The sequence below is a fragment of the Trachypithecus francoisi genome, unplaced genomic scaffold, assembly GCF_009764315.1.
Source record: "Trachypithecus francoisi isolate TF-2019V2 unplaced genomic scaffold, Tfra_2.0 Lachesis_group6, whole genome shotgun sequence".
In the NCBI taxonomy this organism is placed as follows: Eukaryota; Metazoa; Chordata; class Mammalia; order Primates; family Cercopithecidae; genus Trachypithecus; species Trachypithecus francoisi.
Window position 1 is genome coordinate 116,353,734 of NW_022681471.1, and position 16,953 is coordinate 116,370,686.

Sequence of the window (16,953 nt, forward strand, 5' to 3'; positions counted from 1 at the left end):
ACAGACTTATAAGTGTTGACTCTAGAAACATTGATACCATCACCAGTGATAAGTCATATTGATAGTAGGTGTCCTTGATATAATTTATTCAAGCAGAATAATGCTGGCCTCATAGAATGAGCTGACAATTTTTGCATCCTAAAATGCCACCAGAATGGCACTTAACCTCTGTGGTCTTCCTCCCCCAAACACACAACCCCAATCTAATCAAGAGAAAAACATCAGTCAAGGTCCCAGTCAAGGGAGATTCTACAAAATACCTGACCAGTGTATCTCGAAACTGCCAAGGTCATGAAAACAAGGAACTGTCACAATCAAGAGGAGCCCAAGGAAACGAGATGACTAAATGTAGGTATGCCGTATCCTAGATGGGATCCTAGAACACAGAAACAACACGAAGCAGAAACTAAGGAAATTTCCATAAAGCATGCATTTGTTCAGCAGTTGCCAACCTTTTTGGCACCAGGGACCGGTTTAGTGGAAGACAATTTTTTCACAGACCGGGGTCGGGGGATGGTTTCGGGATGAAACTGTTCCACACCTCAGATCACCAGGCATTAGATTCTCACAAGGAGCTTGCAACCCAGATCCCTCACATGCGCAGTTCACAATAGGGTTCGAGCTCCTGTGAGAGTCTAATGCTGCCACTGATCCCACAGGAGGGAGAACTCAGGCTGTAATGCGAGCTCACCTGCCGCCCACCTCCTGCTGTGCGGACCAGTTCCTAACAGGCCACAGACTAGTACCTGTCCGCAGTCCAGGGATTGGGGACCCCTGCATTAGTTAATAATAATGCATCAAGGCCAGGCACGGTGGCTCACGCCTATAATCCCAGCATTTTGGGAGGCCAAGGCAGGCAGATCACCTGAGGTCAGGAGTTCAAGACCAGCCTGGGTAACACGGTGAAACCCCGTCTCTACCAAAAATACAAAAATTAGCCAGGTTGGTGTGTCTCTACTAAAAACACAAAAATTAGCCGGGCAGGTGGCAGGCACCCGTAATCCCAGCTACTTGGGAGGCTGAGGCAGGAGAATCACTTGAACTCAGGAGGCAGAGGTTGCAGTGAGCCAAGATCACGCCACTGCACTCCAGCCTGGGCAAAAAGAGCAGAACTCCATCCCAAAATAATAGTAATAATAATGCATCGACATTGGCTCATTAATTGTGACAAGTGTACCATACCAATGTAAGATGTGAATAGGGGAAACTGGGTTTGAGGTATCTAGAACTCTCTGTACTATCTCTACAACTTTTTTATAAACCTATTACAAAATAAACAGTTATTTACAAAGCAAAAACACAAAAAGTCTGTTGTCCACACATGTATGGATCTATTTCTGGACTCTACGCTGTTTTATTGACCTATTTATTTATCTTTACACCAATACCACACCATTTAATGAGCAGAGCTTTATAATACCTCTTGATACAAGGTAGAGTGTTACTTCTCTAAATTCGTTCTGCTTTTTCAATGTTGTTTTGCATATTCTAGGTCCTTTGCATTTTCATATGAATTTTAGAATTAGTCTATTGATTTCTATTTTTTTAAAAAAAGGCTGCTGGGATTTTCACTGGGATTGTGTGGAATCTATGGATTAATAAATTGGGAATGATTGGGGATCTTCACATTATTGAGTCTTCTGACTCAACACAGTATAGCTCAAGATTTATTTAGATCTTTAATTTCCCTCAGCAATATTTGTAGCTTCTAGTGCACAATTTGCAAATACTTTGTCACATTTATTGCTAAATATTCCATTTTTCGAAGCTCTTTTAAATAGTATTGGGGTTTTTTTTGTTGTTTTTTGTTTGTTTTGAGATGGAGTTTTGCTCTTGTTGCCCAGGCTGGAGTGCAACGGTGCGATCTCATCTCACTGCAACCTCCGCCTCCCGGGTTCAAGCGATTCTCCTGCCTCAACCTCTCGAGCAGCTGGGATTATAGGCATGTGCCACCGCGCCCGGCTAATTTTGTATTTTTAGTAGAGACGGGATTTCTCCATGTTGGTCAGGCTGGCCTCGAACTCCCAACCTCAGGTGATCCGCCCGCCTCAGCCTTCCAAAGTGCTGGGATTACAGGTGTGAGCCACTGCACCCGGCCAGTATTGGTTTTTAAATTCCAATTTATGATTGTTGGTTGTAAGTATATTGAAGTAAAACTGATTTTTATATATTGATCGTATGTCCTGCAAACTTGCTAAACTAGCTTATTAGTTCTGGTAGCTCTTTTGTAAGTCCATCAGATCATGTCATCTGCACACAGAGATAATTTTTCTTCTTCTGTTCAAATCTGGATGTCTATATTTCTTCCTCTTACTGGATTATACTGGCCAGAGCTGTAGGTTTGTCATATATGCCCTTTATTAGGTTAAGGAATTTTCCTTCTGTTTCTAGTTTGCTGAGAAGTTTTATCACAAATGGATGTTGGATATTATCCAACATCTATGTTTACTGAGATACTCATATGATTTTTTTGGTTTGTTAATAAAGTGAATTATATGGAAAGAGAGCGGTGTTTAGTCTAAAGCTATTATTTCCCACTACTGAGGCAAGGTCCTTTGGAGTACTCTATCCAGTACTCCAAAAATTAGGAGATTTTCCACACTAATTAGTGGGACAAGGCTTTATTCTTGGCCCTAAGTGAGCAGCAGGTGGTTCTTTCCCTGGCCTCAGGTAATTTCCTCATGTGCATGCACTGCTCAGCCTTCTGCTGAAAACTTGAGGTGGGGAGTCCTCTGCAGATTTCCAGAGTTCTCTCTCTGTGCAGCTGTCTCCTCTCCAGGACTATGTCCTACAAACTCTAGCCACCTTGGTCTCCCAATTTAGGGATTCTTCTGGCTTTGCCTGAGTTTCCCCTCCCTGTGCCACAGCTTGTAAACTCTCTGAAGGGAGTAAGCTGGAGCAATTGTAGGGTTTACCTCATTCATTTCTCATCTCTCCAGGATGACTGTTCTTTAGTGCCTGATGTCCAGTGTTTTGGAAATCATTGTTTCAGATATTCTGTCTTTTTGTTTGTGTTGTATCAGAAGGATACATCTGGTCCCTGTTACTCCATGTTGGCCAGAAGCAGAAGGTAACTTCAGGTTTTCATTTACTTTGAAAATCTTCTTCTAGCTGGATGATAGAGATTAAAAGTACTTTCATTTTCCAACTCAGCCTGCCCTGGCCCCTTTATATTCCTCATAAATCCTGCTTGAAAACTGAACAGATTTTGCTTGGACTCATCTCTCTTTTCTTATACTCTATTACACACAGCTAGGACCAATCAGCTGTCACTTTCAACATTTTGCCTGTGGACCTCCTTAGTCAAATCCAAAGTTCATTAAGAAGCTTTTCCATCTTCCATATTATCATAGACTACACTTTTGGAAATTGTTTCAAAACCACATAACATGTGTAACCATGTTTTGTAGCCTGCAATAGCAGTTTCCTAGCTAATTTTCCAGCCTTTGCTGTTTCCTCACTGCTTTGCCAGCCTCTGCCCTAATGTGGCGGGCCAGGTCTCACTAACGCAGGCCTCCATCACAACTGTTTCAGTACTGACTGAGGGGTTCAGTCAAATATCAAAAGCTGAAAGAGCCAGCGCCCTATACAAAGGCTGGAATGTAGCAAAAGCCTACTAAGAGTTTTGTCTAGGCCTTTCCTGGGCCTTAAAGCATGGCAAGATAATGAAGGAATTCTTAACCGGACCTATTTAGGATTACACAAGTTTTATTGGGGGTCTGAAGAAACTCCACAGGCCTCCACAAACAAGTTTATTGGGGGTCTGAAGGAACTCCCCAAACCTCCATGATTTAGCAGGAGACAAGATAAAGGTAATCACCCCAGCACCTGGACCCAGTTAAATTAAGTAAATTTACTGATGCTCTAGAGGAAGGTGTTCAGGACTCAGACCTTAGTTATAGATTAAAAGAAGTTAATCACTTATTTTTTTAGATGAATGCACACTTATACATAGACATATAGCTTAGAAGGTATATAAGCTCTGGAAAACTTTGTAATTTTGAGTTGGTCTGGCCATAATTTCCAGGTCTTCTCCCTATAGCCAGTTGCAGAAATGAGAACTCTCTTCCTCTCCATTTCATCTGCATCTTGTTATTGGGCCACAAGAAATAGCAGCCCGATCCTCAGTTTGGTCCAGGCACACTAACACCTTGTTCCAAAGTCACTGACACATATTTCAGTTTTTGTTAGGATAGCACTCCACCTGTAGATATCCATTTCCTTATAATTTAGTTTTTGCCACATTATAAACTACTCTAAAATTTAATGTCTTAAAAACAGCAATTGCCGGGCACGGTGGCTCACGCCTATAATCCCAACACTCTGGGAGGCTGAGGCGGGCGGATCACCTGAGGTTGGGAGTTCGAGGCCAGCCTGACCAACATGGAGAAATCCCGTCTCTACTAAAAATACAAAATTAGCTGGGCATGGTGGCACATGCCTGTAGTCCCAGCTACTTGGGAGGCTGAGGCAGGAGAATCGCTTGAACTAGGGAGGCAGAGGTTGCGGTGAGCCAAGATCATGCCATTGTACACACCTGGGCAATAAGAGCGAAACTCCGTCTCAAAAACAAAACAAAACAAACAAACAAAAAACACAGCAATCACTTATTTAGACTGGTGAAAGGAAAACATCTTGGGCCCCCAAAATCACTAAGCTGGGAACTGCTTAGGGCAAACCTGCCTGCCATTCTATTCAAAGTCATCCCTCTGTTCACTGAAATAAATGCATATGTGATTGCCTCCTTTGGAAAGGCTAATCAGAAATTCAAAAGAATGCAATCGTTTGTCTCTAGCCTACCTGTGACCTAGAAGCCCCCTCCTCTCTCCGAGTTGTCCCCTTTCCAGACCACACCAATGTTTATCTTACATGCGTTGATTGATGTCTCATGTCTCCCTAAAATGTATAAAACCAAGCTGTGCTCTGACCACCTTGGGCACGTGTCATCAGGGCCTCCTGGAGGTGTGTCAAGGGCACCTTTGCTGTTGTTTTAACTCTTATAAGAGGTTATTATTCATTTAGATTTTACACACACATTTACCATTTTGATGCTCTTGAGTCCTTCAAGCACTTCTGATCTTCCATATAGGGTCATAGTAGCACATCCAAATAGAGAGAGGTGGTGGGGTAGGACTTGAAAAGGATCAGTAGTACCTTGCAAGGCAACTAACTCAGGGGAGGCCATTACAGGTCCTCCAAGCCCAAAAAGGGGAAAACTACCCTCCTCAGGCAGGGGTGGCAGGGCTGCTTCTCCAGGAAAGGAAAATAAGAATCAAAATCTGACCGGGTGCGGTGGCTCAAGCCTGTAATCCCAGCACTTTGGGAAGCCGAGACGGGCGGATCACAAGGTCAGGAGATCGAGACCATCCTGGCTAACACGGTGAAACCCCGTCTCTACTAAAAAATACAAAACACTAGCTGGGCGAGGTGGCGGGTGCCTGTAGTCCCAGCTACTTGGGAGGCTGAGGCAGGAGAGTGGCGTGAACTCAGGAGGCAGAGCTTGCAGTGAGTCGAGATCCGGCCACTGCACTCCAGCCTGGGTGACAGAGCGAGACTCCGTCTCAAACAAAAAAAAAAAAAAAAAAAGAATCAAAATCTGCTGGTGGGTCCTGGAAAAAGTAAAGTAGAGGTTCCTCTTCAAAGACTTTCCTCCCCATCTAATTAGGAATAAATAGTAACTTCTCTTAGAAGCAAAATTTATTCAAAGACCTGTGCTAACATTCTTAAATACCTGCTAGCCGTAATAAAAAAAATCAATGTACTTTATGTCCTTAGCTCCCACAATTTAGCCTAAATATTTGCCCTGGCATGCTTATACTGGCCCAAGCAAGCATTAGGTCATAGCCTGTTCCTCTTCCTTATTTGAAGGTGTTTTTACCTTTCTCAGCATTCCACAAGTTACTTCCTCCTTCCTTTGTTCTCCTCTGCCTTTCTCTCTTTTAAAAAGTTCTAAATTGCAGGCTGGGCGTGGTGGCTCACACCTGTAATCCCAACACTTTGGGAGGCTAAGGGTGGCAGATCACGAGGTCAGGAGATTGAGACCATTCTGGCTAACACGATGAAACCCTGTCGCTACTAAAAATACAAAAAATTAGCTGGGCATGGTGGCATGCGCCTGTAGTCCCACCTACTAGGGAGGCTGAGGCAGGAGAATCACTTGAACCCAGGAGGCGGAGATTGGGGTGAGCCGAGATTGTGCCACTGCACTCCAGCCTGGGCGACAGAGCGAGACTCCATCTCAAAAAAAAAAAAAAAAAGGCGGGCGCGGTGGCTCAAGCCTGTAATCCCAGCACTTTGGGAGGCCGAGACGGGTGGATCACGAGGTCAGGAGATCGAGACCATCCTGGCTAACACGGTGAAACCCCGTCTCTACTAAAAATACAAAAACTAGCCGGGCGAGGTGGCGGCGCCTGTAGTCCCAGCTACTCAGGAGGCTGAGGCAGGAGAATGGCGTAAACCCGGGAGGCGGAGCTTGCAGTGAGCTGAGATCTGGCCACTGCACTCCAGTCCGGGCGACAGAGTGAGACTCCGCCTCAAAAAAAAAAAAAAAAAAAAAAAAAAAAAAGTTCTAAGTTGCTAGCCAATCAGGACAAATACAGAACGTGAGGTCCCATTACAGCCAATGGAAACCGGACACAGCAGTAAGGTGGCTGCGTCAGGTTTTAAATGACCCTGTCTCCTTTGTTCGGTGTACTCTCATGGCAAAACTACTGGCGAGTGTACCCTTTCTGCAGAAAGTTAAAAAATGGCCTTGCTGGCCGGGCGCGGTGGCTCAAGCCTGTAATCCCAGCACTTTGGGAGGCCGAGACGGGCGGATCACAAGGTCAGGAGTTCGAGACCATCCTGGTGAACACGGTGAAACCCCGTCTCTACTAAAAAATGCAAAAACTAGCCGGGCGAGGTGGCGGCGCCTGTAGTCCCAGCTACTCGGGAGGCTGAGGCAGGAGAATGGCGTAAACCCGGGAGGCAGAGCTTGCAGTGAGCTGAGATCTGGCCACTGCACTCCAGCCCGGGCGACAGAGCGAGACTCTGTCTCAAAAAAAAAAAAAAAAAAAAGCACTTGAACATAAATTTAATTTCCTCAGCAAGGCCTTTTTTTTTTTTTTTTTTTTTTTTTTTTTTTTTTTGAGACAGAGTCTCGCTCTGTCGCCCGGGCTGGAGTGCAGTGGCCGGATCTCAGCTCACTGCAAGCTCTGCCTCCCGGGTTTACGCCATTCTCCTGCCTCAGCCTCCCGAATAGCTGGGACTACAGGCGCCCGCCACCTCGCCCGGCTAGTTTTTTGTATTTTTTTTTAGTAGAGACCGGGTTTCACCGTGTTAGCCAGAATGGTCTCGATCTCCTGACCTCGTGATCCGCCCGCCTCGGCCTCCCAAAGTGCTGGGATTACAGGCTTGAGCCACCGCGCCCGGCCTCAAGTGCTAATTCTTTACAGCACTGGGGAACAAGCATTTCTAACAGGTCCCCATTCCAATTTTCAGGCTGCCATTCCTTCCCAATCATTGTCTTTTCAGCAACACACCCTAAGAGGTTGGGAATTCAATTTGGATTGTCATCGAGCATTCACAGGATTAGACTTTGGGTTTGGCTTTCAGAAATCTAAGCCTTGTGGTTATAGGAGATAAGAGTTTCTTTCCTGGTAGTTATAGAAACATTCAGGTCCTTTATGTAGACCTGAGCTGATCACTTTCTTTACCCAAGTTCTTCAGTAATCAACAAACCAACCAACCCTATTATACTCATTCTTTTGACTAAAATGTTAAAGGTAGCAAATATTTGTTCTCCTAGAGGCTTGCCTTCTATAGGTACTTGATTGCAAGTATCTGAAGGTGATCATTTGAGTAACTATTTTGCCACTTCACGCTGTGGAGTACAAGTACCTCTTTATCACTGGAAACAGGGCTATTTGTGCCTTCAAATCAAATCGGAGTAGGGAACCAATTTCAGAAAACCCAGAACCAATTCAGAGCACTTATCTTTAAGATTCTGTTCTTCTGGAACTACTCTCGGTACCAAATTCTGTGTCAGTCTGAGTTCAACCAGAGGCAGAACCAGTAGAAGATACAGATAGGTAGGTTGGGAGATAGATGATTGATGATTTATAGGTAGATAACCAGTAGAAACCAGATATGGTCTCCATATCTGATGCTGGAGCTCAAAGTCTACAGGGCAGGTAGTCAGGAAGGAAGATCACGAGCAGGCTGAAACCCACAAACACAAGCTGGCACCCCACGAAAATGAACTGAAGCCTGTGTCCTTTCTTACCATCTCTGACCTTGGTCATCGAGTTGCCCTGCAGAAGCCAAGGCTTTCGGTCATGGAACTAAACACATGAACACAGCCCAGAAATCAGAGAAGCTGACAGGATCCAGGGGAAGGCAGAGCAATTGCAGGCCTAGCTACTGTTTCACACCATTGAGGTAAATCTGTAGATCAGCCACAGCATGCGTAAGCTGCAAAATAGCAACTCCTTTCCTTTTGCCTCCCAAATCTCCTGGCCCACCCTAACCAGAAACATACAAGAGAGGGAATTCTGAGAAAGATAGTTCAGCCTAGCCAAACTGACACAATTACAAAGCCATCACATTCTTTAATGGTTATATGTCTCTTCAGACACTCCTTTTGTTCTTGAGTTATATTTTTCCATAGAAAATGGTCCATGGGGCCGGGCGCGGTGGCTCACGCCTGTAATCCCAGCACTTTGGGAGGCCAAGGCGCGTGAATCACCTGAGGTCAGGAGTTCAAGACCAGCCTGGCCAACTTGGTGAAACCCCGTCTCTACTAAAAATACAAAAATTAGCTGGGCATGGTAGCGGGCACCATAATCCCAGCTACTTGGGATGCTGAGGCAGGAGAATCCCTTGAACCTGGGAGGCAGAGGTTGCAGTGAGCCGAGATTGTGCCATTGCACTCCAGCCTAGACAACAAGAGCAAAACTCCATCTCAAAAAAAAAAAAAAAAAAGGCCGGGCGCGGTGGCTCAAGCCTGTAATCCCAGCACTTTGGAGGCTGAGACGGGCGGATCACGAGGTCAGGAGATCGAGACCATCCTGGCTAACATGGTGAAACCCCGTCTCTACTAAAAATACAAAAATTAGCCGGGCGAGGTGGCGGGCGCCTGTAGTCCCAGCTACTCGGGAGGCGGAGGCAGGAGAATGGCGTGAACCTGGGAGGCGGAGCTTGCAGTGAGCTGAGATCTGGCCACTGCACTCCAGCCTGGGCGACAGAGCGAGACTCCGTCTCAAAAAAAAAAAAAAAAAAAAAAAAAAAAAAAAAGTCCATGGTTTTGTTTTTTTCTGTTTTAGAGATGGAGTCTTGCTCTGTCACCCAGGTTGGAGTATAGTGGCATGATCACAGCTCACTGCAGCCTCGAATTTGTGGGCTCAGATGATCCTCCCACCTCAGCATCTCGAGTAGCTGTGACTACATGCACGCACCACCACCACACCTGGCTAATTTTTTATTTTTATTTTTATTTTATTTTATTTATTTATTTATTTATTTATTTATTTATTTATTTATTTGATACAGAGTCTAGCTCTGTCGCCCAGGCTGGAGTACAGTGGCACAATCTCGGCTCACTGCAACCTCCACCTCCCGGTTCAAGTGATTCTCCCGCCTCAGGCTCCCGAGTAGCTGGGATTACAGGCGCCCATCACCATGTCCAGCTAATTTTTGTATTTTCAGTGGAGACGGGGTTTCACTGTGTTGGCCAGGCTGGTCTTGAACTCCTGACCTCATGATCCGCCCACCTCGGCCTCCCAAAGTGCTGGGATTACAAGCGTGAGCCACTGCACCCAGCCAAATTTTTAAATTTTTTGTAGAGAGAGGGTCTCACCGTGTTGCCTAGGCTGGCCTTGAACTCTTGACTTTAAGTGATCCTCCTGCCTCAACCATTCACCTAGTTTTAAAAATTATTGGTATAAAGTTATTCACAGTATTCTTATGAACTTTTTTTGGTCATTTTCTGGTAGATCTAGAGTTATATCCTTTTTCACTCATTCATTAATATGGTTATCTTTTTATACTTCTTTATAATTTAATTGTATATGATCAGAGAATAGAGTGTCTTTTTGGTCTAATTCATAATCAATTTTTATAAATGCTTCGTGTGTACTTGAAAATAATGTGTATTCTCTAAAATCGATTGCAGAGTTGTACATCTGTGTGTATGCACACATGCACAGTATAAATTATATACGTATTTATACACAATTAGGTAAACTAATTGGGTTATTAATTCTATACATGAATTTTTAAAATTTTCATTATCAATTACTGACAGAGGTATATTAAAAAATCTCCCTCTACCAATTCAGTTGGGTAGTTATGTTGAGTTTTGCATTACACATTTTAAAGTTGTATTATTAGATGCATATGTTTATTATTGTATTTTGCTGGTGAATTATTCCTTTTAGCATTCAGTAATGACCATTTTTAATCCCTAATGATATTCTTTGCCTTAAAGTCAATCCTGTCTGGTGTTCATATTGCTATGGTTTTAGTTATGCTCTTTTTTTCTGCTCCCTAGGGGCTTCTTTCACTTTCCTGCACGCTTAGTTGTGCACTTAAAAAAGATGTTTGTTGGCCGGGCGCGGTGGCTCAAGCCTGTAATCCCAGCACTTTGGGAGGCCGAGACGGGCGGATCGCGAGGTCAGGAGATCGAGACCATCCTGGCTAACACGGTGAAACCCCGTCTCTACTAAAAAAATACAAAAAACTAGCCGGGCGACGAGGCGGGCGCCTGTAGTCCCAGCTACTCGGGAGGCTGAGACAGGAGAATGGCGTGAACCCGGAGGCGGAGCTTGCAGTGAGCTGAGAGCCGGCCACTGCACTCCAGCCTGGGCGACAGAGCGAGACTCCGTCTCAAAAAAAAAAAAAAAAAAAAAAGATGTTTGTTATATTTTATTCATTACTTCTGGTGTGTGTAGCAGGCAGGGTTGCAGGATAGTTAATCTGGTATATTGCTAGATCTTGAAGGTCTCAAAAATAAAGAAACATACACTCTCCTTTAAACATACATTCTCTTATGTTTGATACACAATTTGAATAATAGAATAAATTGCACAATGTATATTGTGAAATGACAACATTACAATTTAAAGATCTCACTTGGCTTTGTGATTCTAGAATCAGGCGATACTTCACTCCATAAAATTAGAATAAGTGTTCCAATGAGTTGAGCAGAGGAGGTTGGTATAGACAGAGAAAAGCTGAAGAAAGCGGAACCAAAGAATGAAAGCAGACTGGTCTCCTCCAAGTTACTTTCCTTGTAAGGCAGAAACAGAGAAACAGAACACTAGACAAATAACTGATTGGAATTGATTGGTTAATACCAGGTTACTTCACATTACATTTTTTTTTTTTTCTTTTTGTTGGGGGATGGAGTTTTGCCCAGGCTGGAGTGCAGTGGCATGATCTTGGCTCACTGCAACCTCCTCTTCCTGGGTTCAAGTGATTCTCCTGCCTCAGCCTCCTGAGTAGCTGGGATTACAGTGCCTCCACCATGCCTAACGTATTTTTAGTAGAGATGGGGTTTCACCATGTGTTGGCCAGGCTGGTCTCGAACTCCTGACCTCAAGTGATCCACCTGCCTCGGCCTCCCAAAATGCTGGGATTACAGGCATGAGCCACTGTGCCCAGCCAGTTTCAGATTACATTTTGTTTTAAGGATTAAAGGCAGAGGGAACTTCATTATCGCATCGATGGAAATTGGCCCATTTGGGAAATTAGGCTGTTTCACTATCCTGATTTTTTGGAAGGCCAGCTACCAACTCATTTTTGGTTTGGTGATGTGGCACTTCAGCATGAGTGACTCCATTTGAGTTTGAGTCTGGTCTTTTTGTTGCTTAGTTGAAAACAATGGCCTCCTACAGATTTCTGTTTAACAATTCTCCCCTTTTGTTCACGCTCTCCCCTAGGTGAGAGCGTGACCAAAACTGAGGGCATCAGCACTGCTCTCAGTTACCATCATTTGGGTTTCTAGTCTCAACATATCAATCATAAGTTATGGTATCTTCATGATCACACACTTCTCTGAGTTTTTGTCATTCCAGCAGATGAGAGACCATTTCATGCTTGACAAATGGCTGTGTTCAAACATTTAAAACTTTTTGAGAGGAGACAGTGCACTACGGAGACTACCATTGTAACTATCAGGAGGATAATACCAAGAATTTGGAGTATGGTTCTTAGCCAAGGTTCCCATAAACCAACCCAACTAAAATTCAGTAGATCAAAGAAGGAGCCAGATGAGGGTTCTACCATCATAAACAAGTAGCCTGTTAATTTTTGCAACTGAGTCTCCAACACCTGATGGATTTATCCCTGCACAACAAGAAGTGTTAGCAATTGTACAGATGGCAGTAGGCAGCAATTTTATTATCTAGCATCCCATGACTGGGTTAAATTAAAGCAAAGAGTGACCATTTGCAAGTGACCCACAGAAGCTACTGATTGTGAAATTCTAACTACGGCATTATTCTGCCAAGTGAAAGAGGTAAGAATAAGCAAAGAAAAACTCAGAGGAGTCAGAGTCTTAGGATAGGGAGCCTTCTTCCGATTGTCTCAGGAAAGCTGTCCGCAGTGTGAAGTTGGCAGCTTCGCATCCTGGTTTGTAGTTTTCAGTGTTTCTGGTTGTGGCATTGGTCATTCTGGTGAAGTATTTGTGTAGCCCACACATCAGGCATGAGACTTGTCCCTTCCCAAATTTACATTGAGTTGTTCAGCTTCAGCTTATAGGGCTTTAGGAACAGAGCACTTTTTGTTCTTAGTTGGAGTCCTGTAGTCAGGTATTGGAGGAAACTAGAATTCAGAATCCAGTCCAGTCTACAAGTAGATAATAAAACTCAAACACAGTGAACAGGGCTATGATCTAGTAACAGGGGTACTATATTTGTTCTTCTGAAACATAATTTTTCTCTCTACAGTCACTCAATTTCTACTAAAGGTAATCAGAGGTAAACTAATCTGTTTGCAAAATAAGTTTACTCTCATTAAACTTGGCCTGGTTGTTTTATGTAAGTGCAGCAAGAATAATCAGTTAGGTTCTTTTACAAGTTGTTGGAAATTTTGTAAGGAGTCTCACATTGGACTTTTTAAAACCTCTCAATAATAGGCCAGGCGCAGTGGCTCGCACCTGTAATCCCAGCACTTTGGGAGGCCGAGGTGGGCGGATCACCTGAGGTCAGGAGTTTGAGACTAACCTGGCCAACATGGTGAAACCCCATCTCTACTAAAAAATACAAAAATTAGCCGGGCGTGGTGGCATGTGTCTATAATCCTAGCTATTCAGGAGGCTGAGACAGGAGAATTGCTTGAACCCGGGAGACGGAGGTTGCGGTGAGCCGAGATCGCGCCACTGCACTCCAGCCTGGGCGACAGAGTGAGACTCTGTCTCAAAAATAAAAATAAAAATAAAAATAAAAATGAAAACCGCTCAATAATAAAAAACCAAACTGTTTGGATGAACGGAGGCAAGATGGTGCACTTCCGGGTTCTTCATCCGCCCCCCCACCAACTTTTCCCGCGCGGGCGAAAATGCAGCCGGCGACCCTGGAAGGTGCAGACCAACTGGGCATGTGCCAGGTGATGTCAATCCGAAGAGACCAAGATTTACCTGGTCGCACCTGCGGAACGCCCCCGACACACCCTGCCCCGCCTATCACCCTCCCACTCCTAGAAAAGCCCTCCAACCGAATGCCACGCACGGACTTCCCAGCTTCCCCACTGCGGTCGGGACTGTCGGAACTCCGTCCGAGAGCTACACGGGCGACTCTGTGGGCCTCATTTGCCAGAGGCCGACAGACCTCTCCCCACCCACCTTCTTCCCCTGAAGCTAGGTGACCAAAATAAACTTGCAGTTTTGCTCCTACACTTGCCTAGTCGCTGGTTCTTTTGTGCCCGCTCTGTCGTCTCAGAAAAACAAGTCACAAACTAAGGCAGACATCAGACTTTGCCTGTAGTATCTAATATCTTGAGATTCCTGGGCCTTCCAGGAAGTGACTTTTTTCCACACTGTAAGGCTAGGAACCCTTGAAAGCAGGCATTTTATGCACATTCTCAAATATGACATTCCAGTCAAAGACTTGTTATTTTAACCAGTGTTGTCAATTGTAGCCTGTCATAAAGAAAGCAAATTTTTATTGAACTTATGTGAATAACCAGATTGCCATAAAATAAGAATACTCATGAATAGTTTCCAATTCTGGAGGGATAAGGTAGGAAGAAAAAGCAAATACTTCAATTTTTTTTTTTTTTTTTTTTTTTAAAGAGTCTTTCTCTGTCATCCAGGCTGGAGTGCAGCATGATCTCAGCTCACTGAAACCTCTGCCTCCTGGGTTCAAGTGATTCTCTTGCCTCAGCTTCCTGAGTAGCTGGGATTACAGGCGCCTGCCACCACGCCCAGCTAATTTTTGTATTTTAGTAGAGACGGGATTTCGCCATGTTGGCCAGGCTGGTCTCAAACTCCTGACTTCAGGTGATCCACCCACCTCGGCCTTCAATTTCTGTTTACAAAAATATACTTTATCAAATTGTTGTAAACTATAGGTAGCTTAAAAGAAAAAAGTGGCTGGGCGCGGTGGCGCAAGCCTGTAATCCCAGCACTTTGGGAGGCCGAGACGGGCGGATCACGAGGTCAGGAGATCGAGACCATCCTGGCTAACACGGTGAAACCCCGTCTCTACTAAAAAAATACAAAAAACTAGCCGGGCGAGGTGGCGGGCGCCTGTAGTCCCAGCTACTCGGGAGGCTGAGACAGGAGAATGGCATGAACCCGGGAGGCGGAGCTTGCAGTGAGCTGAGATCCGGCCACTGCACTCCAGCCTGGGCGACAGAGCGAGACTCCGTCTCAAAAAAAAGAAAGAAAGAAAAAAGTATTCTTAAATCTGAAAAATGGGGCTGGCCGCCGTGGCTCATGCCTGTAATCCCATCACTTTGGGAGGCCAAGGTAGGTGGATCATGAGGTCAGGAGTTTGAGACCAGCCTAACCAACATGGTGAAACCCCATCTCTATTAAAAATACAAAAATTAGCTGGGCATGGTGGCACGCACCTGTAATCCCAGCTACTCAGGAGGCTGAGGCAGAAGGATTGCTTGAACCCAGGAGGTGGAGGTTGCAGCGAGTGGAGATTGCGCCACTGCACTCCAGCCTAGGGAACAAAGACAGAGTGTTTGAACTCTGTCTCAAGAAATAAATAAATAAATAAATAAAAATAACAAAGCAGATGAGGCCCCTTCCCTGTTCCTAGCTGGAGGGACATGAGTGTCCTTGGGCCAGCGTCCCTGGTGGGGGCCCTGATAAGGCCACCCAACAGCCTGGAGGCCTGGGAGCCCACGCTGGGTTTAAGTGACACTTCTCCAGATGAAGGGTTAATAGAGGACTTGACTATAAAACAAAACTGTGGAGCAACTGGCAGAAGGATTGCTTTCTCATTACTTGCCAGATCTGCACAGATCAAAACAAACCCTCCAGGAACTCATGCAGAACGAGGTTGTATTGTCAGACACACTGGAACAAGAGATTTCAAAATTTAAAGAATATCATTCTATGTTAGATATTAATGCTTTGTTTGCTGAGGCTAAACGCTATCCTGCCGCGTTGGTGAACATAAGAAAAGAGATGCTGATGCTTTGTGAAAAAAACATCAAATTTTTTTTTTTTTTTTTTTTTTTTGAGACGGAGTCTCGCTCTGTCGCCAGGCTGGAGTGCAGTGGCCAGATCTCAGCTCACTGCAAGCTCCGCCTCCCGGGTTTACGCCATTCTCCTGCCTCAGCCTCCCGAGTAGCTGGGACTACAGGCGCCCGCCATCTCGCCCGCTAATTTTTTGTATATTTTAGTAGAGACGGGGTTTCACCGTGTTAGCCAGGATGGTCTCGATCTCCCGACCTCGTGATCCGCCCGTCTCGGCCTCCCAAAGTGCTGGGATTACAGGCTTGAGCCACCGCGCCCGGCCGGAAACATCAAATTTTTAAAAAAGAGCACAGGCCAGGCGTGGTGGCTCACGCCTGTAATCCCAGCACTTTGGGAGGCTGAGGAGGGCGGATCACTTCAGGTCAGGAGTTTGAGACCAGCCTGGACAACATGATGAAACCCCCATCTCTAATAAAAATACAAAAATTAGCTAAGCGTGGCAGTGCCAGCCTGTAGTCCCAGCTACTTGGGAGGCTGAGGCAGGAGAATCTCTTGAACCCGGGAGGCAGAGGTTGTAGTGAGCTGAGATTGTGCCACTGCACTCCAGCCTGGGTGACAGAGCAAGACTCTGTCTCCAAAAAAACAAAAAAACAAAAAAAAGCACTTAAACTGCAGTACTGAGAGGAGTTTGAAAGACAAAAGTAGTTAACTGCCAGACCAGCTAAAAGGACATGAACATTTGTGTTTGTGTGTTTTCTTCTCCTATCCTATACTTGGATTAAGATGGCTTAAGTGTAGACTGAAGTTGAGGTAGTGGCTTATCCCATTATGTCAGATCTTGAAATCCTTATTCCAGGATTACTGTTTCTCCACGTCTTTCTTCCTAAATATAGACATCACATTGCTTTTTGATATTTATATGTAAGTTTTTCAATTTTTATTTAATTTTAAAATGTACTATTTTGACCTTGAATCATTTAGAAACTGGAAAATGGTTTGAGTCTAGACCCTAAGTGGTTAAAAATTCATATGAATTTTTAGTTTCTTAATGAATATAGATTTAAAACTTTCCAGTTCTTATTTTATGAACTGGCTTGGCTTTCTGGTAATACAATGCTGATTTTTAGTAATTGTCTTTTCACTGCTTAGTTAAGAAGAAATGCCAGCTGCTTAATCACATCTACCCCTGGAAAAGAGTGAGCCTTGTGAAGAACAGAATGGAAAAGTGCATGCGCAGGAAATAACAGCACTTCAGGTGCAGTTCAGGTGAGCAAGATGCCAGATAGGTTCTACTAACCAGTGCTGCTGTCACTGCTTCTGAA

The 16,953-nt window shown here is 44.6% G+C and overlaps 1 pseudogene; it reads left to right on the plus strand.

The window, feature by feature from the left end:
- Window positions 1–15,258: 15,258 nt before the first annotated feature.
- Window positions 15,259–16,366, plus strand: LOC117078315 (annotated as a pseudogene).
- Window positions 16,367–16,953: the final 587 nt, after the last annotated feature.